Source organism: Amblyomma americanum, chromosome 7, assembly GCF_052857255.1.
Source record: "Amblyomma americanum isolate KBUSLIRL-KWMA chromosome 7, ASM5285725v1, whole genome shotgun sequence".
Classification (NCBI taxonomy): Eukaryota; Metazoa; Arthropoda; class Arachnida; order Ixodida; family Ixodidae; genus Amblyomma; species Amblyomma americanum.
This window is the reverse complement of record NC_135503.1, coordinates 25,256,774-25,281,716: the sequence shown is the minus strand read 5'-3', so window position 1 is coordinate 25,281,716 and position 24,943 is coordinate 25,256,774. Positions and strand designations below refer to the sequence as shown.

The window sequence follows — 24,943 nt, the reverse complement described above, 5'->3', positions numbered from 1 at the left end:
GCATTCGCTTCGAAAGTCCACGTCTCTCGCGATGTGTATGAGCTGCTGCCGCCGACTGAGCGGCACGCGCTGAGCCAGCGGCGGCCGTGTAACACTGCCGACGTATAACCGAGCGCGCACGACTGCTGTCAGTGGACGACGGATCCTGAGCATGGCTCGTGGGTACCCGCGGCGCTGCCCAAGTCTCCCCTTCTCGCGGGAGACCTGACTGGTCTGCCGAAGCATGCAGGGCCTGTCCGTGAAGTCGTGACTGCTTTGACTTTCGCGTCGGCCATCGACTACCTCTCCATCGCTTGCTCGGTGATTCTGTTCTGTTGATGCAAGCTCACTGAACAGCGTACTCCCCCCCCCCCCCCCCTCCCCTTTTCTCTTCAGCCTTTATGCAGCTCTTTCGGGTCCACCACTGACGGATTAATTCGACTCTCGAATGCTTAAACACCTCAGGGAAGGGTGGTCGGCCAGCTGGACGCTGTGCGTCGCTGTAGTCGATACTGCCGAGACGCTGAAACGTGAGGTACAGAGGAAAATAACGCCCGAAGAAGGCAGAGGCATAAAGAGAGTGGGAAAAGCAAATTGTGAAATGAAGCGATGCAGAGACCATTGTACACACGCACGTCGATCAGCAAGGTTCACGTTGAACTGGCCGCGTCCAGGATATTTCGTGAGAACGCACACCCCATGCTTGACCCCGCGTGATCACGCCGGATATAGCATATATGCGCTGACAGCGTTGATATGGACCTGCTCCCTCACGCAGGCAAGAAGCAGGACGAGCCTGATCGGTGCTGTCATATCGATCTCTCAGTTGTTAAGCCGTACACCGTTGGACGGACTCACCAGCGCAGAGGTAACGTATATTTGCAAAAGTCAAAGAAATGCATGGAAGACATGCATCGGAGGGCCAAAGAGCGTGTGTTGAGTGTTAGCGGCGCCCATAGCAACAGTTACAAGGCTGCCCAATAAGTGGCGCATGTTGACAACGCTATAGCGCTGAAGACAACACAGACAAGGCTATCGATTGAAGTAGCGGTTTTAAGAGCCGGCCTTTGAAAACGCACTCAGTTACCCTCAACTCGTCACGCTTAGGAAAAAGAGTCGACGCATGCCCGCGATTTGGGCCACTTTCTTGATGCCAAAAAGGAGGAACACCTTCGGGCGTTACTGCATCTCTCTACGCCACCGTTCCGACGCGCGATTTAACTGCGCGAGCTCAGTTTGCCACCCAACATTTTCCTTCGGTTTAAGCTGCGCTCTCCCAGGCAGGTCGCCCAATTATCAGCTGTCCCCGTTCACTTTTCCGTTACTTTATTTTCCTTCCAAACTACCGAAGCACGGACTTACAAGCTTTGCTTTTATCAGCATCAAACTCAATCCGTCGTCGCTCGATGCCCGCAATAATCGCGCGACTCTCACCTGGCCGCAGTGGAGGCACTTCAGCATTTTTTTTTTCGCGCTCGCATTACGCGCCCGCACCGATTACGCTGATCGAAGTAGGCGATATCCACGGTTCGTCGCGGTCCAGCGACCCGCAGTCGTGCATAACGACGACAAAGCCCACCGCGACCCACACACCGAGAGGCAGCGGTGTCGGGTGATCGATGTCTAATTGGCTCGCTCTCCACAATCCCATTGCGAATGCCGCGCTTCACTTCATAACGCAATGTCGCCGATGGTGTTTCAAGATTCGCCGCCTCTGCATTCGAGTCGGGTGGTGACGAGAGGTTCTTATTCACCTCTTATCCGCCTCTACGATTCTTATACGATTCTTATCCGCCTCTGCGACGTCGGCGTCCGCAGTGTTCTGCGCACTCAGCGACGACGCCGTCCCATTTCACGTCCGCCGCGTAGTCTTTCTCCGTTTCGTCGGCAATTACTCTCCGACAGACTGCCGAACAGCGCTTATCGCGCGGACTGTGAATTGGATTTCGACACCCCGCACTCGACGGCCCCCCGAAGCCAAGCTGTTTAGGACAGGAACAGGCCGTTGTGTGCGCGTTTGCACCACCCTGCCTGTGCAGGGGTGCAGAGCCGATAACCGCGCAAATCGGCGTGCTTTGAGAGACGAATAAATTGAGTATTGGATTCAGATGAGAGGAACCGTCGGTGATAACGAGAGGAGGAGGAGTTGGGAAACGGAAGCGTCTACTCCTCGCGATTCGAATGCGTAATTACTTTATTTGAGCTAGAACAATGTCGATCGCTGAGCGCTGTCCTTAGGGTGCGCTCCTCTGAAATACAGTGCTTCCGGAGAGGCCGGTGTGGTTTCCTTATCTCTATGTACAGACACAAAGCAGTGAGTATTTCCTGCAAGGGCTGTCGAAGATAACACCTCTGGGAAGCACTCGGCACCATGACATGAATTGGGCGAGGATTTGAATACGTAAGCACCGCGCATTGCGATCAGGCGCCAACACGAAACAATGCTTTTTGTGTACGTATCATGATCAGAATTTTCCTTGACTTTCCCGGAACGTCGTGTAACCAATAAATTACACCAGTAGTGCTCAAGCTTAGTACTTCAAATTGACCCGTAATCCTTTAGCGCAAGAGTTAATCGTCAGAAATAACTGGACGCGAGTAGTTCCTGTCTAGTGCAGCGAACAACACCGAAACTAAAATAAATTAAAGCGACTGCTGTAAAACAAAATGAATTTTTGATTAAATGTTCAAAATATTTATATACTGTGTATTAACACAAATTAAAGCGCGAACTTGTACAGCGAGGGCGCAAGCGCGTTAGGACATCATATACGCGTAAGCAATGAGAAGGCATACTCCGAATATGCTCTGCCTGTGTACCATATTGGGCTACTATAGAGTACACTTCGCAGTGCACTACAGACGGCTAAGGCATAACTAGGTTCATTTCTAATTTGTCGAGATAAGAAATTGTGCTAGTTTTGTCCCTTTCATAACACTCTCATGCTCTGGCGTCGATTTCACCGGAAAAGCAATTTTCTATATATCGATACAGAAAAATCAGTCTAGTTCGATTAACGCTGAAATGATCGCCTGGACGTCGGCTTCGAGCCCATGTACATAAAGAGAACAATAAGGTCAGTGGCACGCTCAACGTTGCCGGTGTCATTAATACTGCCAGGCCACTCAGATGAGAACGAAGAAGATCAAATGCGCATTAATTTTTTTCCCGAAAGAAATGTTCCGCATGTGCTGTCAGAAAGAGTAAAAGTGATTTTCAACCCAGTTTAAAAACTTGTGTTTGTTTATACGTTTCCATTTGCTTCAGAATCTAAACGAGCGTAGCAATAAGCTACTCAATCTACCGCATAATCCTTTCTTTTACCCGTAGCACATAAAAGCAGCGGCGACTGATGAATTATTAATTAACCGTGCGCCCAGCCCCTTGGGCTCAGCGAGTGCAAAGTGAATCAACCGATAGGCGAAAAAAGTAATTATTCAAAAAGTAAAAAAAAAAAGAGCGAGACACTTCGCGATCGCATTACCCGATCCACGACTACAGAACAGAGCGCGAGGAAAGGGGGGGGGGCGGGGGGGGGAGTAGCAGAGGTCGCCTCAAAAGTCTACGGCCGTCATGGTCTTCAATCACTTCCATTACTCCACAAGCTCCACTTATTTTCATCTTTAGATTTTCACAGCGTTCGCGCGTGTCCGTATATTCTCCCCTCCTTTGCTCTCTCTCTCGGTTTGGGCTGCTTATTTTCTTGCGTTCCATCACGAACAGCTCATTTTTCAGCCCCTTTACCCTCTACTGCTTTTCACGTCAATGCGCTGCCTGACGCCGCCGCCGGCGCTCACGACACGGTTCCCTCAGCGCAGCCGGCGTCAGTTCGCAGCCTAGATTTCCAGGCGGCGGGCAGCCAACTCACGCGCCGATCTGATCCCGCTGAAAAAGACGGCGTAGCGAAAAAAAAAAGAGAGGCGCCTGCACGGAGTACATATCGTGCGGAAAAGAAATAGAGCGGTGGATTTTCAAGTGCTTCACTGGCTCATACACACATATACGCGGGAACTGACGAACCGAAAACGAAAAAGGCCCGTGAGAAGGGCTGAAGGGGCCAGTTAAACCAGCGTTGTACCTATACGCTGTTAGAAACAAAATTTAAGAGGCCTTTTAAGGCCATATTTGAGGTAAGAAAAGAGTAATCCCCATATTTAGGCCTTTTTATTTATTAAATTTTAGACAATAATATTCAGGTCATATTTTGTAAGGATTCATTGTCCAATTCGTCATGCTGCCCTATTATTATTGGTAGCCACAGCCTGTGACGTCACGGGTCATAGAAGCAATGTCGTTCGACGGTTATGTTACTAAAGGAGGGTGACTAATGGGCAAAAAGGTGAGAAAATATGAGGACGCAAAAGAATACAGAACGCCACCCCTGGAGATGTCGGCCTTAATAACATGGCAGCTATAAAAAAGAAATTGCCGATATTTAGGTTTACGTCCTGAATACACACATGGGCTGGGAGGGACGCCGAAGTGGAGGGCTCCGGGTTAATTTATACACTCTAAACACGAACACGCCAATATGGGAGTAAAAAGCGAGTAAGGTGCCCTCTAGCGCACTCACTAGAAGACAGCTTACTCCCTTTTTTACTCCTTTTTGTTCAGAGTGCCGGCCACCCGGGGATATTTAACGTGTGCTGACATCGCGCCGCAGACGTGCGCCTTTCGTTATGTAATTGGCTGGCATCCCACAGCAGTCGCCGGCTCAGTACACGAGCGCCCTACAGCCACTGAGCCAACGCGGCGGGTATAGCCTTGAAACACTCATTACGATATATAAGAGACACAATAAGTTCCAGCTTTGTGACAAAATAAATCCATCCTATCCGAAAATGAAATCAACATATTCATCTGTTGGAACCAATACGGCTAGAAATTCCATATAAAGCAAACGTTGTATTATAGGCGAAAGGAAGTTTCATTAATCTCTTCTCATGGCTAGGGTGGAAATTGTTATCAGATCAGCAGGGATCTAACGGCAGCCTTTACGACAAAAGCGCGCAGTTTGTCAGAAATTCCGTTAAGCCCAAGCTGCCACGCGAAACATACAATTCCCGCACAAATGCCCAGAACTCAGCCGCGTTAAACCCGCGCACTCAGACTTCGCAGCGCGCTAAAAAATCCCAAGTTATTGAATTTAATCCGAAGCATTCCACTGTTGCGTAACTCATAGGTCAGAGTGCTATTCTGACAAGTTAAAATGTATCAATCAACTAACCAATATTCAATTTCTTCACATCGTGATCGGGTGCACCTATATAGGAGGATGGAGAGATGGCGATGCCCACTCAGTCAAAGCCTGAGGGAATACTGCGTTATACAAGTGAACTGGCCTCATAATCTGAGCGCTGCACCCCCCCCCCTCCCTCGCTACACATCTTCTGAAACTTAATCATTCAGATGAAAACAGAAAGAAAACGGAAGTAAAAAGGCCGCGTGCTAAAATTTGCTTTAATTCGTTATCTCCCCTTTCTTCGTACTTTCACCAAGCAAGCTCTAAGCAAGGTGCCAAGAAAGCAAGGCGGTGATTTTGGATACTCAACTTGCACACGTACACGTCTCGCTGTACCAATAGTAATAGAATGAATACAGCAAAGCACACAGACTCTGCGCCATAGCCCAACAGATGGCATCATGCAAAACTCGATTTAGCCAGTTTTGCAGCTATATTATTCACGCTATCAGTGGCATGGAACGGTAAGCAACCCCCTGGCTGAAAGGCGCATTGCCCAACAGAAGCTGCAGGAACGAACGCAACAAGATAGCTACACTTTATGACATATATTTGGACAAATTTGTTTTTCATTTTCTTGTATACGCATAGGAAGACCCGGATACGCTTCGTCTGCTCGCTTACTAAAGCGTCTTTCTTTTCTGATTTCTTTTCTTTAAGGCAATTTAGCTTTTTCCTACGTTTGTTTACATCGCTTCGGGAATTCCCTTCTTCGAAAAACCGTTACTTCGACAGGTTGGCGGTAGTGATCGCTGATGCGTTTTCTTTTAGCTGCGCGGTGCTTCCGCGCAGAGCGCCGGGCTTTAGGCTCGGTTTCGGATGGTGGTTAACCGGGTAGTGTTTACATAGGTTCATGGAGCCGCAACGACAGGGCGCTTTTAGCGAAACACGGGGACCTTTTGCGTGCTTAAGCAAGCCGCACAAATCTATGCAGGAGGGCGTGCACGTGTGCGCGGACCATGTACCGCTGCTACCGGAACGGCATTCCTTGCTTCGCGCCGGGACCGGAACGGTGTGCAGGTCGACTATACGTGGACGTGCGCCAGTGGCGAGCGTGCAAGGTGACCGCAGCCCAGTGGCTTTCGTCTTCAGAGATGCGCTTGGCGTGGCATACTCAAAGGCACAGGCCACGAGCCGAGTTGGCTCACTACACTACCCATCCCGCTTCTTAATTCTGCGCAGCTTTCTGCAGGGAACTCCGATCAAGCGCGTCAAGGCAATCCTGCTGCATCCCTATCTAGGGTACTGGTGCTAAATTAAGATTAAAGGAGCTATCTTTCGGTTATGTTGTCGTGTCGTCGCCGGAGTTCGAAATGTACGAGGACGCTCAGGAAGACAAAAAAAAAAAAGGTGGTGCTTCGTTTTTCATTTAAGTCGGACCCAACGCACTCTTCATTGCAACTTGCCTAGGGCTTCTACAACTGCTGCTTTTTAGAAGTCTATGCTCAGACGCTATTTCGGAAAAACGTCTGTGCGATGTTATGCTCCATCAATGCACTTATGTGTGCGGTGCTGTAAGACGTATACGCAGTTTTGTTGCGTATCGCGTGCTTTTTGCGATTTTCTTGAAGAGTATATGATGTTCCTCCGACAAGCAATCGAAAACTTGACATGCAGGCCAGCTTCGAAAAACTGTTTTGCAAATTTTTAACCACCAATGTGACGCTACCGCCATTTTATGGACAAACTGAATGAAGAGCACCAGAACTGCATTTAGTGTATAAGAGCGTGTTAAGGGGCGTGCCACAATTAGTATAGTGTGAGTGTAACAACGAGAACTACTGCACGAGCGAGTTATGGCTCTCTGCGAGCAGTTCAAGCGCTTCCATAGAATCCTAAAATAGAGAAGGGTTCGAACTCTACAAGTGGCACACTGTGATCCCGCCATGCAGCTTAACGCCGGCTGCAAGCGTAAATGGACGTCTTGAGTGGTTAGGGGGGTTTTCTCACAGCGTATGCTGCATTACAAGAAAGATTGATGAAAACTAACCCACGTGCAGTAATTCACGTCATCTTTTACGCTCATTATCGTGTTGATTAATGTTAACCCTCCATTAAGGCGTGGCGGCGCCATCGCTAAAGTTAAATTAACAGAGTAAATGGAGTATAATTTCGCATTTCGAAATAACCTCGAAGACGTTAAGGAAATTTCAGGACGCTGTCTTTCTTTTTTGTTTTCTCCGGGGTTTATATTAATTTTCTTCTCTAGTCCCAAGAGTGATTGACTCGAGTGACCTTGCCTGTGATAACACAGTACTGCTTAACGCTGGCTATCACTATGTCGCGATATATGTAAGCGCGAGCATTGAGGCCACTGTAGTTTCCCGACGCCGCTTTCGTGCATACAACGAAGCCGGAGGGCGAAAACCATACAAGCGTGGTCGGGTGCGGTCCCGGCGAGGGCAACGTACAGTCACACGACGGCCGCGCGATCGGCGTAATTGGTTCAAGGGAGAAATCGGAACCGTTTTTATGCTCCGAAAAATCTCTGCTCGCTTCGTCCGCGCGTTGGTCACGAGTCGGGCGGGCGCGCGCGCGCGCGTGCGGGTATACAACATGACCATGCCGGAGGCGGACGCGGTCAGGCGAGAAAATACAGGCTTGCGCTCTGAACAAAAAAAACAAATAAAAAGAGAGTGCGAGCCGGACGAAAATCGGTGCGCAATCACAGCGGTAGGCCTAGGGCTGGTCAATATTGTAATGCCTGCGGCTGCGTCGTTTCATTACTGGTTGCTGCTCACTCTGAGCGCTTGGCTGCGCATTTCAAAGGTCGTCCTTGAGCACACAGGGCTTGTAAGCTAGCGGAGGAGTTCGCTTGCAGGTGTGATCCGGAGATTAGCATTGCACCGATAGAGCGCGATGATAATTAGATGATCTGTACAAATCGTGACGCACCCGATTCAAACGCCCTGTGCGTCAGCTTTGAATTGCGCTATGCATACCGATGCTTTCAATATCCAGGCCGACGAATGCTTAAGCTGGAAGGGTTAACACAGATGAACACTATTTCATCTTACTAAAACGTGCGTATACGGTGCATTTCGCTGGCTGTAACTGAGAAAAGCGTACAACAGATGCGAGGTGCAGGCCCAAAATGTGACAAGAGCCGCAGAAATAATTTAGCCCCGAATTCAAGCCAGCATCTGTTACTATATTTTCAGACGCTATTGGTAACGTGCGGACTCGCAACAGCCATTTGACTTAAATTAGTTTCTGCCTTTTCGGAGCTGCCTTGAATAGACATGACGGTGATTAGAGTGTCAGCAGCGTTTAAATACGTTTTGGTAAAGCGAGAAATGACCAGTAAATCCCACAGAAACCTTTAATTTTTTGTTCTTGAGCCTGCCCTAATACATCCTCTGCTGTCTGTGCAGTTTCATTGTCTTTAATACTTCCCTTCTCAGGCACTATTAACACCTTGTAGGCAAAAAGAGGCATTCTAGGCTCTCCATGAGCAAAACATTCTATCGTCGACCAGTGGTGCGACAGTGCACCGGCCTCCATTGTCATCTTTCTTTAGAGATAAGTCCGAGAACACCATCTCCCCTTTTCTCCTGTATGGATATAACCGTAAATAACTCTACCTTCTGTGAAGTTGCCGAAGGAACATAAGTCTAGAATTCTCGCAAGTGAAAGAAAAAAAACACAGGAATGGGCTAGAGAAATTGTTTCAAAGCAGGTTACCGCGGACATGGTACACAAAATTGCGTCTTCCCATTGTCAAAAAGCTGTTCCAAGGTTATAAAACTTTGCACAAGTAGCTTACCAGCTTTTCTTTGTCTTTGCGCATATCGTACGCCAATACTCCTGTAGTGCACGTCCGCTGGAATGAGAATCGATACAACGTTGTGTTGGGTGTCGTGGTATAAAAGACAACGCGCTGTACAGCTAATATCGACAGCCCATCCAGCAGCTTCGGTGGTGGTGCACAGCGGTTGTAAAAGAAAAAAATAATTGACGGTGGTTTAGCTCTGGTTAAACCTGGAGTGACGCGACAGCTCCAGCTGGCCGAGTGGACCTCGCTAAGTTGAATTGCAAAGTCAGTCTTTCACCGCTCCGTTTCGCTGGGCGTTCCTTCTGCATCTTCGTCCCACTTGTCACGGCGCATGCGCACAGCTGTTGCAGCTCGGTTTCGCCCGCACGCCGCGCCGCCGGCAGCTGTTCCACACCACGTGGCTGGTCACATGACCAACCGCGTGACCACGTGGCGGTGGCGGCGCCGTCACGTGGTTGCGCCGCCAATGTCACGTGTCAGCGCCACGCCCAAGGCTCGAAATGCTTCCGTAATGTAGCTATCACTACAAAATCAAAAGTAATACGAAAGAAGATAACGTAGCACCAGTGTAAACCCTGCAAACTGCATTAGGGAAAGAATTCCCACAATACAACAGCGATTCCCTTCTAGAATGCCTGCCACGGGCTGCGTAAACGCTTTCATTGCTTCACTCTAAACAGAAATGAGTAAAAAAAGAGCAAACTGCCCTCTAGTGCACTCCGTTTATAAAAGCAAGTACTCTAGAGGACAGCTTACTCTGTTTTTACTCCCATATAGGCGTATTAAGAGTGCAGAAACTTATGCATTTATTTTGTGCACTCATAGCAGGACGGGGCGTTGCGACAGTTGCTCCGTGCCAATACAGAGCGCCAGATTTAGGAGTCGCCGCTGTTATTGTTTCGCTGGTGAGGTCTAACCTACTTGTGGGAAGAATAAAGACAGGCACCCTAAATTTTGAAAGAAGTGAGCGCTTCGTCACCGACCTTCATTGTCTAAACGTGCACCGTATACAAATGAAAGACACGGATACGTGCCTATGAAAGTATAACTGAAATCGGCTGTTACGAAGACCGAACCAAGGTAACGAGGCTAACCACACTCTTAGCTGATAATTCTTGGTCTGTACACTGCCAGCGCCAGCACGCGTTAGGAAGATTTGCGATACGCCATTGCGCCAATGGCAATTTTCATTAGCGTGCTATAAGACAGCGCGGATTATGAGGAGATAAGCAGACACGTGGGAACCGGCAACTCCGATGTCCCTCACATACGCGCACAACTTCCTCTCCAGAATTAACGAGCGATCATTGAGTGTCTGAGCATGATCGCGTTTGGTTAAACGGATCAAACGAACAAAACAAAAACTAAGCAAAACGGGCGTCCCTTCAAGGCGATTTGAGCGTCACGATGTGAACTGTGCCGTGAGCGCACCCCACGAGGCGAAAATGGGAGTGAGGACGCGAGCACGGCAGTGTCGTGTCTTTTATTTTCACTCGCTTGTGTTCTTGTCGTGTGTATTCTGTCATGAAACGCACCGATCCCCTGAAAGGACATCAAGCTCGCGACGTCCGCTCGAACCACACGATCATACTTTTTAGTTCAAGGTAGCCCTTTTTCTCTTCGCCTTCAGCTATACGGCACCCTTCAAGACTGCGCTTTGCGTGTACCTCGGGGTGGAGGGAGCACAACCAGGGGCGGCGGCGGTGGTGACCTGGTTCGCTTCGGGTTCCTAATGAGCGCGGGCCTGTCGAACGCGCTGAGTGCCTATTCATAACATTTCGAGGGTTGCTAATTCGATACGCTGTGGTTGCAATGGTGGGCGGCCTTGAAGGGTGGACGTCCTGAGGGTACGCATTGACTCGGAACTTAGGTTCGTAGAATACGGTGGCCTTTCTTTTCTCTCTGACGTATGTCTCGTTACCTGATGCAGTCTGTTTTTCTGCACCGCCAGTATTTACATTGCCTTATCAACATCTCTCCTCTGCAGAATAACCAGTATGACTCGTGTGCTGACGCATTCTCTTATTCTGTCTGAATATAGAAGCCACTACATTTGCTGGCCACTACATTTGCTGGCAAAGCAAACGTGAGAATCAAACGCGAGATAATTTCTCAACTTCTGTTTTGACGAGCTTGTTTTGCGAATGCTTACGTCGAGGCTTAAGAAATATTTTAGGAAGGCGTAGTATGGAAGCCGCAGTGATTAGCTCATACTAGCGCTTATTAAGAAAGACCTGCCATGACGTTGACAGTGAGCCGACATCTCGGTGAAAATAATGACCGCATCAATCGCTTGCAGGAGGCAATGTGCATGGTCGCTGTTGCCACGAGACACTCAGCATCCACGCTCGTTGAACTAGTCAAAACTCCGCAGTTTCGTGGAGTGCAGAGAAGGCAGGAAGCTAATCAACAGTCGAGCGTCAGAAATCGTTTCTTAGGTACGCATTAATGGTTCATAATTTTCCGGAAATGTCATGCGTGGCCAAACCAGCCAGCAAATCACAAGACAGTGCGAGCATCGATCAACCCCGGACCGGTTCATTTTTGAATTCAATACTTCATTAGTTGACGCTGGCTGAAACTTTTTCACACGGACGGTCGACAAGCATGCACAGGGTTGGTCAAAAGTTCCCAGGCCACGGAGTCTGCTTTTCAGCGGCATATTCTGCAACTTATGATAGTAATGAAGGTATCAAGTTTCTCAGAGGCGACAATGATAATTCTCCTAACCTCTATGCAGATTTTGGGCATCAGGGATGTCGTAACTTCCCGACTACAGCGCTCGAAAACAGACCTTGTGGCCTGGAAACTTTTGACCAACCCTGTGCCTATACCTGTCTATACTTAACCCATCGTAGGCGGTGACGGTATTCCCGTTGCAGGAGACATGATGTCTAAAAAGAATCTTTATTATCTTATTCTCTCTAGCTAGGTTCGATCATTCTGCATCATTTTCAATCCCGCTTCGTAAGAAACTGTTACGAACGTACTGATGGGGATGGTCTAATCTTCCGATGCGTAGCAGAATCTTGCTTTTAAAGTTCGTCCTGCGCTCGCATGCCGAACATACTGTTATATACTGCTATAGAAAACAAATCGGGCGCGCTTTTGACAATGGCACAAAACTGCAAGCGTATCGAAGGGTTATCTGCTGGTATATTAATTTTTATGGCGCAGCCTTAAGATATGCGAAAAAAATTGCGTTGATAACTTCCCGCTGGAAAATCCACTTAATCCAGAATTTCTGGCTATGCATATGAGACATACAATAAAGCGATTTTCAGTCAAAGCGTTTCTTCTATACCGCGTTCAGCGCAGTGTCTTGCGCGTGCTAACTGGTGCGCTTCGCAAAGGCTCATCAAAATATTGTGTTTTTCTGAACAAGACAAGGGTGCATGATAAATGTTACAGGCCGTACAAGTTGTCTCTTTGCTCGCGCAACGAACAGAAGCGATAGGATTGTTTGACAGACAAGTTCTATTATTATTTTTTTTACCATGAAAAGAGAACTTTCAGGTTCACCGCTGTCGTCAATTTACCTTCCAATTGCTTTTTTCTTCGACCTAAATTCGGCAATTCGGCGATGTTTGTGGCAAGGTCTGGCCGTCGTATAAATGACGTACTGAGAAACTTGGCGAGCTTGCACGCCAAGTAAACAAAGGTGCGGCGCGTGTGAGTCACCTTGTGCCCTTTACCAAAGAAGGCTTCGGGTTACAGCGGGCCCTCCTTCAGTGGCGAAGCCAATTTCCGCGACTTTCTCACCTCGCTTCATTCAGTTTTCCCTTATCCCACCGTTATCACTCCGTCGGATGTGAGCGAATGTCGGGCAAGGCTAAGTGCGCCGTCTTTTTCCTCACAAAAGAGACGCAATTAAAAGCCAGCTGTCTCGTAATTGCGCCACCGAAAGCAGAAAAGGGATTAGCGTCCCCGCCTTAGCGTATCGCATTATTGTCCAGCTGCGCCTTTTTCACTAGACGTGGAACTGTTCCCTCATCGCCTGACGCTGCCCACAGAGAGGGAGGTGAGTGAACTGACCCCGAGGCAGAAGTCTGGATCCAATCTCCAGCCCACAAATGCCGCACGTCAATGTGTACAGAAAAAAAAAAATATCAGGAACGGACGGAAACCGTGTATTCATCGCACCTGGTCACCTTCACCGTCGTACAAGTTGCCACAATGTCATTATCCTCCCAAAAGTTTTGACGCACAAAAAAAGCTTCGCGTATGTGGGATGTTCGTTGAAGCAATCAATGACTAATTTTCTATTTATTTGACCCCTCAAGCAGGTCGGGAGAGCTTGAAAGGGTTGGATTGAAACAACTGTTAGCTCCAGGCAGGACTAGCCTTACGTCTGCTACCAGGAAATCCTTCACCGCAGCGACTCTTAATTAATTAATATTTATAATTTGCAACACTGTTTCCTGACACAGCAGTCATTTGCTACTATTCGCATAAGAAAGCAGAAAGCAGAAACGTCTCTGGCCGTTCTCATCAACGTTAGCAGTCAGCGTCCATGATGGTTTTTTTTCCACTATACGAACTCTCCAATCAATATACACTATCCGCTTGAAATGAAACGCGAATAGCAAAATGAGAACATTTTTTTTAAGAAAATGTAATTCTGGCGTGGTTAATTGTCGCACCTTGATGCAACGGCTGCGCTTCGGAAGTGATAACGAAGCACATTTGTATTATTTTTCTTCCAGTTGTTGCTTTCGTGCTCTGCCGTAAGTTTCATATCTGAAGCTGATAGTATACGCCTGGTCAAGTTATCAAACGATGGCAGAGGTTAGATGCTATGTTGCTCCAAGTCTTGGAGTTTTGATGTACGCACCGATATGTCGCTTCCTGTTTGGAAACACTGATTGTTTGTAAAAAAATGTTTGTGGCCGACGTCACGAATGTTTCTCCCAAGTTGAGGCTGGGCCGCACACAAAGCACAGTTCGATCTGGAATGTCAGGTGGCAAAACAAAGCGTTGTCCCGCTCCTCAAGCCTCGAATCAAATCATGTCCGCCTTCTGATATTTGGCGGCGTGACCATTTCAGGGCGAGCTTTCGCTCGGAAAGGCTGGTGCAGCCGCCCTCTCCTTTTGAAGTTCGGAAAAAAAAAACGATAGGAGTGCATAGTGATAAAAGCGACAATCACGGCGACATCACCCGAAAAATCTGATAATCACCACAGAAGTCGATGCCGCTGGAGCATACCGGTTTCGTGCTTTATCACTTCCGACTGCTGGATAATGCAATTAAGAATGTTTATTCAAGCGCAACCAAGTAAAAAATTTAAAACAAAGCTACTTATATTTTTTACTGCCTTAGCAGCAAAGCCCTGCTTCGGCAAAAAAAAAAAAAAACGCTTTGATCTGTGTGTGCAGGTGAAGTGTCCACTCCCCAGCGCCCCTAGTGGATCGGGGCGGGTGCCCGGATGGTGCCTCGATCCTCCGAAGCACCCTCCGGTGGGTTCACGTCGAGGAATCATGTGCATACAACCCTCCACCCACACAAAAACCCACTCACTTACCTCCACCCTTCTGAGGACCTCCACCCATTGCCCATCCACTTCACCCACCAGAAGCCCCGCATTATTAGCGCAGCCAACACTCTAAAGAAAAGGAGTAAAAAGGGAGTAAAACTGTCCTCTGGCGCACACCCTTTTATGAAAGGGTGTTCTCTAGAGGACAGTTTACCCCCTTTTTACTCGCATATAGGTGTATTTGTGTTTAGAGTGAATAAGCGACGGCAAAAGCAAATTCAGAGAATACGACGGGAGGTCAATAAGTGCAAATGCGAAGCGTACAACCAATACTACTAACGCAGGACTGTCGCATCGCATCGAACGGTCGCCTGTGCATTTTTATTTGTCCTCCTCTCCTGTGTTTCCTCCATGCAGTGGCTGTGTGGCATGTACGAAAGCCCGAAGCTCACGTGAACCACATACCCACATAGTACACTGCTGGTCGAGTGCATACACAACAAGCACTCCGTCCCGCTATTTCTCGGCGCATTAAGGAAATACGTGTAGACTTTCGTAAGCGAAACAAAAAGCACGCCCATGCAACGGAACCTGAACGCTGTGTGTGTGGGGGGGGGGGGGGGGGGGGGTGTCTTCCCCGCATTTACAGCAGCGCGCGCGTCTGCGCTTAGTTCCGGTAGCTCGAAAGCAAGCGTCGCCTCCCTGACCCTGCGTATAATAATGCGCTGCCATGAATACGAGCCGAGCCTTTTCACACGGCGCTGAGTCGACCCCGCATTCGAGAATGCGCGTGAGACAATGCCTCTTCTCCATAGGCTGCCGACGAGCGGCTTCTGCGGGGCGCGAACAAAAACGCTGATTGCAGCTTCGCATAAAGCGTATACGCTTGTGGGTACACTGTGGTCCGACACAGCGAAGATAATCGGTGGAGACGAAATGTCGCGACGTCTGGCGCCGCGGATTCGAAACGCTGCAGCGCCGTTGCTTGACTCGGGCCGCGCACTGCGACGCTGTATGCGAAGAATTGGGGGCGCTGGAAACGGGCCGGCGAGGTGGCGGTGCTAGCCGTCGACACTGCCGAGAATTTCGCCACACAGCCGGTTTATTAGCTTTTTTTTTAATATTCCTTTAGCGAAGCGCGTGCATCGAACGTAAATGACATGCGTGCAGTTGAGCGCATACACAATGCCCTGGTTTTCATTCAAAATGCCAGAGCCATCAGTAACCGCAAGCAAGCGGCGCGCTAATACTCCTGTACTGAATCGCGGATAAGTTTTTTTTTTCTTCCTGGCTCTCTTGTGGAGGGAGGCATGTTTGTGTTGGTTAAACCTGAATGCAGCTTAGATGATCCTTCCTCACGACGAGGGATCGCGGAGTAGTCCTCATGAAGTTTTTTTTTTTTTGACGGCGCCTCCGAGCTATGTGACGGAATTATGTAATGGCGTCTAGGTCTCCGCGTAGAGCCAGAATACTAGGTCACCAATAACCTAGACTTTATTCCGTTCTGTTACAGACAGCTAGCCGGATCAGGGCAAGGTGAAAGAGACTGTCAGGGTGGGGTGATGCTGTCAGAAAGTTTCTGGGATAACGTGGCTCAGTAGCAAGATTGAAAGAGCTCAGGACAACACCTGAAAGAGGTATCTGTCCTGCAATGGATTTAGCGCAGTTGATATAACGATGAATCAATTTTGTACTGAGAGAAGTCGCCATGGTGCCATCGTTTTGTTTATTTTGCTGATCTGCTCGTGCTGATGGCTAATATTATTGTGAGCTAAGCCAAACCACGCTTGGAATGGATAACAAGAAGCATGGCTAAAGCTTTGCATGGATGAAGAATAAGAAAAGTTTGAAAGGGTTCAGACAAAATTTCAAACGCAAACAAACGATATTATTTGTTTCATGGATGTAAGGAGATGCCTTGTTTCAGTCGCAGGCATTGAATGGAACATAATTTAATATGACTGAATGTTGTCCGAGGAGCCGCTAGGCGTTTCCATCGTTATCGAGAGACGTCAAAGAGCACTTGCTCTAATTATTGTGACATCACCGAAATCAGTGGTTGTTGTCAGGCACAACCAGTGCTCGCCGGCGGCGCGGACGTCATCAGTATTGTGGCAATACAGGGCAGCCGGTCGATCGTGACGTCATGGCGCACTTCAGCGCTGTCGTCTTCCAAGACCGAAACTTTTCAGCGAGTTTTCATCATTTTTTTTCACGAAGTTTACGACTGGTGCATGAACGAAACCGTTGAACGAGCTTCTTATGCATCCAAGCTTCGAGGTGCACCGATGTGTATTGACTGTCGCGAAATACGGGCTACCAATGCTCTCTTAGACGCGGTACCCGAGCTGTGTAGTACGATAGTACGTAGTACGTTTTCCTTTACTTGCAATTTATCCTCTTATTTTCTCACTATTCTAGCGCACTTTGATCAAAGCGTGTGCATGTAAATCGGTACACAGGCTTTTTCGTAGAGAACGGAAAAGAATACACCTCGCACACACTGCCATTGCAGTGTTCGTGCCTTCTGAAAAATGTTTTGCGTTCATTTATTTTTGAGTAAAATGCAACAACAAATATCTAAATAACTACCTCGCTTAAAAGAATATTATTCTTTATTTGCACAGCGGAAACGGCCGAAAAATGTGACCTGTATTCAACTTGCACGTGGTGTAGATATTGTGCAGAAATTTCAGGAAATATCCGCTCAGACAGCCTGAACAAAGCGCATACACTGCGCAACACCCTGCAGTCGGCCCTTTTTTTTTAATTCATCGTTTTGCGAAGCTCCGTGGCTACGGGGCACAGAGAAGCATCCGCCCCTGAACAAGGGGCAAGCACGTCTCGTCAACGTTGGACTGTTTCAGCGAAGAGACTGCAACGCACTATTAGCATAGCGGTTAGCCCTTCAGCAGAGTGATGGTCCTCTTTATGCCAGAGGCCGCTTCTCTCGCCGATGCATCATCATCGGCCGCTTCCGCTGAACCGTGGAAATGAGTCCTCCTTAAGACGCACAGCGACCTCACTCTTGCCCGCTCACGAAAATTCGTTGCCGCCGCCCCAGGACGTGCTCTGATCGATACGGCCTGTCGCTATCCCCGTGCGACTTTTCGCGCAGCGTCGCATTCGAGGGAGGCCTAGCCCTACCTCTGCCCTCCTCTTTTCCTCGCTACCTTTGATCACGGCTTTTGAGGACAGGCCCCTCCGGCTCACACGACGCACAACGCACGCAAAGGCCTACTAACTAGGCTAGAAAGACCGCGAAATGACAGCGCGCGGTAAACAACCGCATAACAAAGGCCATGCAAAGCAGCGCCCCCCTCCGGGCGCGCCGACTGGCGAACGGTCTTGTGCAAGCAAGCGTCACACCCAGCAGGTCAATTTGGGGGAAGTGGCGTGTAAGAGGAGGGGGGGAGGGCACAGGTTCGATGCGCATTATTCTGGACACTTGCATCGTGCAATAGGTGCGGGCCCTGGCTTGAACAAATAAACAACAAACAACAAACAAGCAAAACTCAAAACAAACAGCAAACAAACAAAAGACGTCGAAGGGAAGGTGGCTGAGCCAGCATTCGACATTTTGCCCCAGAATGCATACGTGTAGTGAACGCGACGAGCGCGACCGTCGCGCTTGACGCGCGTGGTGCGCGCGCGAACAGCGCGACCAACCGTTCAGTGGCAACAACGGAAGGGAGGGAGGATGAGGGGGGGGGGGGGGGGGAGGGGGAGCTGCCGCCGCCTTAATTGCAGCGATCGCATGATCGGCCGCCGTCAGTAGTGCTCTGTTGCGGCACCGCTTGGCGCAGCTTCAGCGGCAGCGACGGTAGCGCGGTTGCTGCGTTTGTGCGACGGCGGTGCGCGATTGTTGTCGCCAGAAAGGAGGAGGTATACGCCGGGCAGTCGCTAGAAGGAGCTGATGGCCGATTGTTTTCACAGTGACTGCAGCTTGGGCTAGCATGATAAGAAGGCTATGAACGAGAACCAGAGCTCATCGCAAGTCGCAATACGCTTCATGGAGCGCAAAGAAATGTCTTCAAAGAATGCGTGCGTATTTATGTTAATTTTCTGCCTCAGAGAGAAGGTTTCACGTTCTATAAGTCATGAGTGCTCGAGAAGCCCAACCTGCGCTATGTACAATGCTTAGGTGCAAAGCGGGTTGCCACGCAACGAATTAATTCAATTTTTTTTCTGCATAGAGAACACAACAATGTAGCCATTAGTAGCCATGCTCAGAGCAGAAAGCATGTTCCTAGATTTGTTTCCAATGGGCAAATGCTTTTCCCAGACCTGGTACGTGGATTCTCTGAAATGAAATGATTAAATAGATGTCTTCGACCCTGCCTCGTGCTGAATAAAAAAAAAAAAACACGTTATCCAGGATGCCCTTTGACCAAACTGCCCCAGCGCCATAAAAACTAAATCACCATCATCATCTAGGTTAGATTTCTTTTGCGGTCAGCTCGCGAGGGTTGTTCTGTTTATTCTTTTCTTTCAATCATTCTCGCTACAGCCGTGCGAACTCCAAAACATCGCGCAATTTCAACCAGTGTCTGCACTTCCGACAACTCGCGCCATTAAGGCACCTCTCCATGAAGAGGCGCAGCTCGCGCCATCTAACATTCATTGCAACAGCCACTTAACGCCAACTTCACTTTGAATCGCGCTCTTCATTCCCCCGCACCTCAGCGCAACAAGCAAGCGTCGGCACAGAAGCGGAAAGCTAATGTGTGGCGCGAGGGGGCGGCGCGCATTAAAGTGTCCCTCGCGAGCCCTTCCTGTTATGTCATACAGCTTTCAGGTCACTTAAGAAACCGCGACGTACGCCCCGTCGTGCCTCGCAAAAACGCAGTACTTCCGCTCCAGGCAGGTGCGCTTTCGCGCCTTGCTTTACTGCCATCCTCCCTCCGGCCGTCGTCATGAGCTGTCTCCCTCGCAAGACGCCTCGAGCACCTTGCGACGGAAAGCTTACATCTCGTCCGCCCGAAACAAAGTTCGTTACACGACACATGCTATCTCGCATACAGGGCGCACAAATGATGGGAGCCTCCCGCATCTACAGATTGCCATGGCGCTTTTTCGAACGGACCGTTCGCCCTTGCATCCGGCTGGGCGTGCGCACTGCCGGACGTTCTTGAAGCCGATCACTCAGCGTTGCTTACGACAAAGCGTTCCTCTACTACGTGAGGCCGCGTAGCTGCTCGGCTTTTAAAAGGTCACTCGTGATACACGAACCGCTTGCCGCTCGTTTCGAACATGCGTCACGGGGGTACAATTGATTTGGTTGCTCTCTCTCTCCCTCTCTTTTCTTTTATCTCGACCGACGGTAATCGAAATACGCGCGCCGTGCTGTGTATACGACCTGCATGTACGAGACCCGAAAGGGTCCTTTCGGGAATGCCACGTGATCGGTAGCTGCAGCTTTCATGTGTGCTCGCTAGCTTGCGCGTATAGAGTGCATGCAGCCCTGAACGTGATGTGTTGCGGAGCGACTGGGTAAGCGGCGTGAATGTATTGGGCCCGGTTGAGTTTCATTTTTTTTTTTTTGTAGGGGAGAAGAATGTGCGGGCGTACGTGCGCGGGAGCTCTCCATGCCTTGTCCGAGCGTTGAGCGGTGATTAATGGCGATACTTTCGCTCGCTGACAATGGGGATATGCGGAACGCCGTTTCGTTGTTCTGATCGGAAATTATTCCCGGGTTCGTTCGCGGAAAAGTATGGCGACTTGCTGAAACGAGGTCGCTGGGTGAACTACGGAACGATGTAAGATACGAATACGCAGGGGATGAACATGAATGCAAAAAAAAAAATGGGGGGGGGGGGTAAATGTACAGACGTCCGGTGTCATGTACGAAACCAAGCTTAAGAGAAAAGACAGAGGTAGTGGGAAAGAAAAAGATAAAATGAATAATGATGTTAGAGAAAAAAAAAAACTAAAGAGATGTGTAAGTCACCTTAAGAGCGGAATACAATAGCACGAGATTTCATATTTGTCGTAGCTTTTGTTGCAACTTGTGTGTGTGTTGTTGCGTCAATTTCTTTCCGCTATACTGCTTCCGCTAGGCATCCGCTGTCTGTGACGGTGACGACATTTGCAATATCATTTTTTGTTATTTTTTTTCTTTCGACTATCTATCTAGGTTGCTGACAACCTGGTGGGCAGGTTGTGATGACCCCCATCGCAAGGTCCTGTGATCTCTCTCTACCAATCAGCGAATTTCGCGACAACGGCCATCGGCGGTGTTTTGGTGTGACGCCAACTCAACTGCTACCGCAATACAACGGCGTGGAATGTATAAAAGGTAGAAAAACAAGGGATTCGTTTGCCACTGTACATCCAGTTTTCCGAATAAAACACACCATCGGCTGTGCATGTTTTACATGACTTAACTTTTTTTCACAAAAGAATGTTTTAATAATTACTCAATGCTGTTCACGCTGTTTTCTCGCTTCACGTACTACAATACCTGCGTACGCAATCTGTGCGAGGCGCTCAAGAACAGCGACGACGCGCGGCTAAGACCCCAGTAACAACAACATTGCTACGCGGAAAGGCGGGAGCCTTTTCTTCCTCAACTTTCTCTTCCCGGCTTATTTCGTAACATTACGGATTACGGCGACACGTTATTCGTGACCCACCTGTTTCCTCTCGTCGAGCGTTACAACACACTGTGGTCGCGTCTGTCCCGCGTCACCGTGTGAGCTAGCTTCTTTAGGCTCCTCCCACGTGACGCAAACAACCCACACAAATGCACTCAGTGAAGCAAACACCGGGTACGCAGTATGCCTGTAATGAAAGGCGGTGCTAAGATCACCTGCGCGTATTCAACCAGCGGCAAGGACGAAGTGTGTCCGTCGGCTTGAAGTTGATGAGTCCATCGGCCAAGCGCGAAAAAAGCTAAGTGAAGGAACTGACAAAGGTAGGGGGGGGGGGGGGGGGGGTACAGAAAGAAAGCCCGGCAACGGCGCCAGTCTCGTGCAGTAAAGTAAGCAAAAAATAAAAAGAAAGGCCGACGCACCGTGAAGAAGTGCGAACGAAACCGCAATATGACGTCACTCTCTCTTTTCAAGAAAACGCCATCTGGTGTTCCTCTGTGGAGCGCGCGTCGACGAGAGGTCGAGCTGTCTTTCGCGAAGGGTCAGCGAGCTTTAGAGACGCGTTACTCGTTTTTTTTTTACTTCCTCACTGCTCAAGACAGGCGAAGGACTGTGCGAGTGCGTGCGTGTGCGTACGTCGGGTTTCATTACCAACGTGGCTACGCAAGAGCGAATGATGTGACGCTCGAAGCCATCGCGTTCTTTGTACGCAGTGTGTACGCAGCGGGTGTCTTACAACGCGCACCAGTCAGCGGTCCTTTCTCGTTCGAGCGACGGGTAGCCGCGTTTCAAACTTTACGTAACGCCGCGTCGAATGCAGGCGAAATTCGCCGTTTTTGTGAGGGAATGCGGTGGGTATACGCGTATGCGCGCGTTTCATCATGAATATTCGAAGAAAGGCAACGCCTGTGGGTTACGACTTCGCCTGTAGTTTTGTCCTTGTATTACTTCACCGCAATTTATGACTTCAGAAATACTATGAACGAAGCGTCTGAAAGAGCTTTGCGCACTTTCTTCCCAAAATATGACAAGAGAACAAAAACAATCTGGTAGTAGATTAGGACAAGAATTTTTTTTTGTCATTTACTAACATAGTAATATTCACTGTCTACGCAGCTTAAAATGATTTCCCATAATTTTTGTAACTGCATTATGATGAGGACGAACGCCCATGCAATACGGTGGGAAAGCATCCCTCAAATAATCCTCAGCACAATCCTGAGCACAAATGACAGGTTTGTATGATGTACCTTTTTTTCTGATATCTAAAAGTTTACGTCAGCAGGTTCAAATCATAATGAGCGGAAAAATCATGTTAGCGTGCAGACATCGTTGGAGTAGCCCACGAAACATGTTTCTTTACGGGGTCTTCAAGTCAACTGACCACTGTTACTGCTGTCACTGCAGGTATAGAGCAAGTTCATTGGTCGCTACAAAACCTTGGTTTACAGCGAATCCCCGAAGATATTTCAGAAGTGTGGAACATGAGGAAGTGTTCGTAAATTCTCCCGAATTACTTATTATCGCCCAGAGTATAAGCACTGACTATCCACAGAGACACCGCGACAGCGCCATCAGTACGTTGTCCTGGGGCAACAAATGAATGCGGCAATTTTTGTTTATGACATATATACCAGGTGACAGTGACACCGGTCACCCCAGAGAGAGCTCCCTATACAGTTATCGCCATGAGAAGACGTCTACGATTCTCTAAGCTTTCTCGTTATTTGCGCACGTTGTGCGCAAGTGAACTCTGACCCCCGGACGCAATAAGCGCTTGCGGAAAGTGTATTCTCCACACGGACCACCAGGGCCTTTCTTTGCCTATACGGAGGTAGATAGCCGCACTCCAAGCCGTATGGTCCCAGCCCACACGCATAGGTCGAGAAGTATGCGCCCTCTGAGCCATAACGTCAAGGAGGTCCATTTTTAGCGAAGCACTACGCGGCTGCTCTCACATCAGCCAGCGTCGCGTCCAGCAGTCGTCAAGAGTCACCGCCCGTCCAGCATTTCCCCCCCCCCCCTCCCCCGCTCGTATATAGATACGAAGCGGGCATGCAGGAAAAGGAAGGAACTGGACGCCCATACGTATCGCCTCCGGCGAGAAGGCAGCAACTGTCAGGCCGGCGAGTCCAATGCGTTCCAAACGGAGCGAGTGAGTTTTCCTCTACGGTTCGGAACTGCGCTTCGCGCCGCCCAGTGCTCGTTGCCGAGTGACGTTTCGGACACGAAGAACACAAGTGAAAAAAAAAAAATAGAAGCGTCGAGTGAAAGTGGAAGTACGCTTCCTAAACCGGTTCATGACCCGCGAGCGTAAGGCGGCGTGACAAGTGAGCGTCAACTGAGGTCACGACGCCGTCGGCGCGTTGGCTGAGTGCGAGTTTGTCAGCGCGCACTGTGACGCTGCTGCGAAGCTTGTTGTGGACCGTGCGAAGCAGGGGAAGGGGAAGAGCTCGCAAGAAGGAGGTGGCTTCAGGCGTCTCCGCTCCGACCTCTGCGTGCGCCATGTGCGGTGGCTGGCACCTGTTCTGAATTGTAAAATGAATGTATTTGCGACGACTGGGCAGGTGCACAGAGGAACGCTGGAACGGCGTGCGCCATTGTCATGGCTGCGTGACCCTGCCTTGTTAAGGCCCCGCTGTGTTTTCCTTTTTTGTTTGCTGAAATAATGTATGTTCTACGCGTTCTAACCCGCCAAATATGAACCACTGACGCTCACCCTGATGACACAGACATGGGTCACGCAAATAAATCTTGAGTATTTATCTCTGTCCCGCTCTGAGTACAGCTCCCGCGTCTTGGCTCGTGTTAATCAGCACTGCTTGCATCCCACGACCACATACGGTCACCTTTAACAGTGCCCTCTCTTCACTGGTCCTCAGATTGTCATCGGTTAAGTAGATAACGCAAATGGTTGCACATAGGACATAACACGACGCTGACGCATTTTTCTCCGCAGGAAGTACCGTTTAGGTATATAGGACTACCGACGAGTTCTCCTGAATTTCACATCTCGGGCTAGTTGGTTTTTATGGAGGAAAAACGCTAAGGCGCCCGTGTGCTGTGCGATGTCAGTGCACGTTAAAGATCCCCAGGTGGTCGAAATTATGCCGGAGCCCTCCACTACGGCACCTATTCTTCCTTTCTTCTTTCACTCCCTCCTTTATCCCTTCCCTTACGGCGCGGTTCAGGTGTCCAAAGATATATGAGACAGATACTGCGCCATTTCCTTTCCCCAAAAAACCAATTATTATTATTATTATTAGTTGGTTGCTCATCGAACGCACAGCGCAGGAAGCAGCGGACGAGTGCCGTGGAAAGACAACACGCAAGCGCTTGTGTGGCATCTTTCCTCAACACTCGCACGTAGAGTTCCTGTGCTGGGTGTTCAATGAGCTGTCCTCTCGTCGTCCCGTCCGATCGCTCTCAGTTTACTAGGAGACGGCTTCTGCTTTCCAGCATCTCTTAAGACTAAGACTTCCACCAGCACTTCCGGCCGATGAGAATGCTATCGAACTAGACGTTTACGAAACTAGGGGTCATCTGGTCATACGATTTAGTTGCGGCTGACATCAGTAGGCCTTGGAGCTACCACGCTAAATGAATGGGGGGGGGGGGGGGGGGGGGGGAGGGGGGCAAAGACGTGATACCGCATATGCTTGTCCTAGACGAAAACAAGATGTCTAGGGGCTTTTCGAAAATGACCGTTACTGTATCTTCACCGTAAACACTAGAGCTCTGAAAACAAAAAGAAAAGATCCTGGACTTTTCTCCCTCCTTAGGAGGGGATGAATAAGAGTGATACCCAATCCGCCGACCATAAGCTTCCCTCAGTGATGCTTCGACGCGCCATTTTCAAAGGCATTATGTTGTGGAAAC

General features: G+C 49.2%; 1 protein-coding gene across 1 annotated transcript in view; it reads right to left on the bottom strand.

Annotated features, from left to right (window-relative positions):
• The window catches only part of LOC144098710 (uncharacterized), a 146,498-nt gene that overhangs the window by 79,418 nt on the left and 42,137 nt on the right, over nt 1-24,943 (bottom strand). The window lies entirely within an intron of this gene.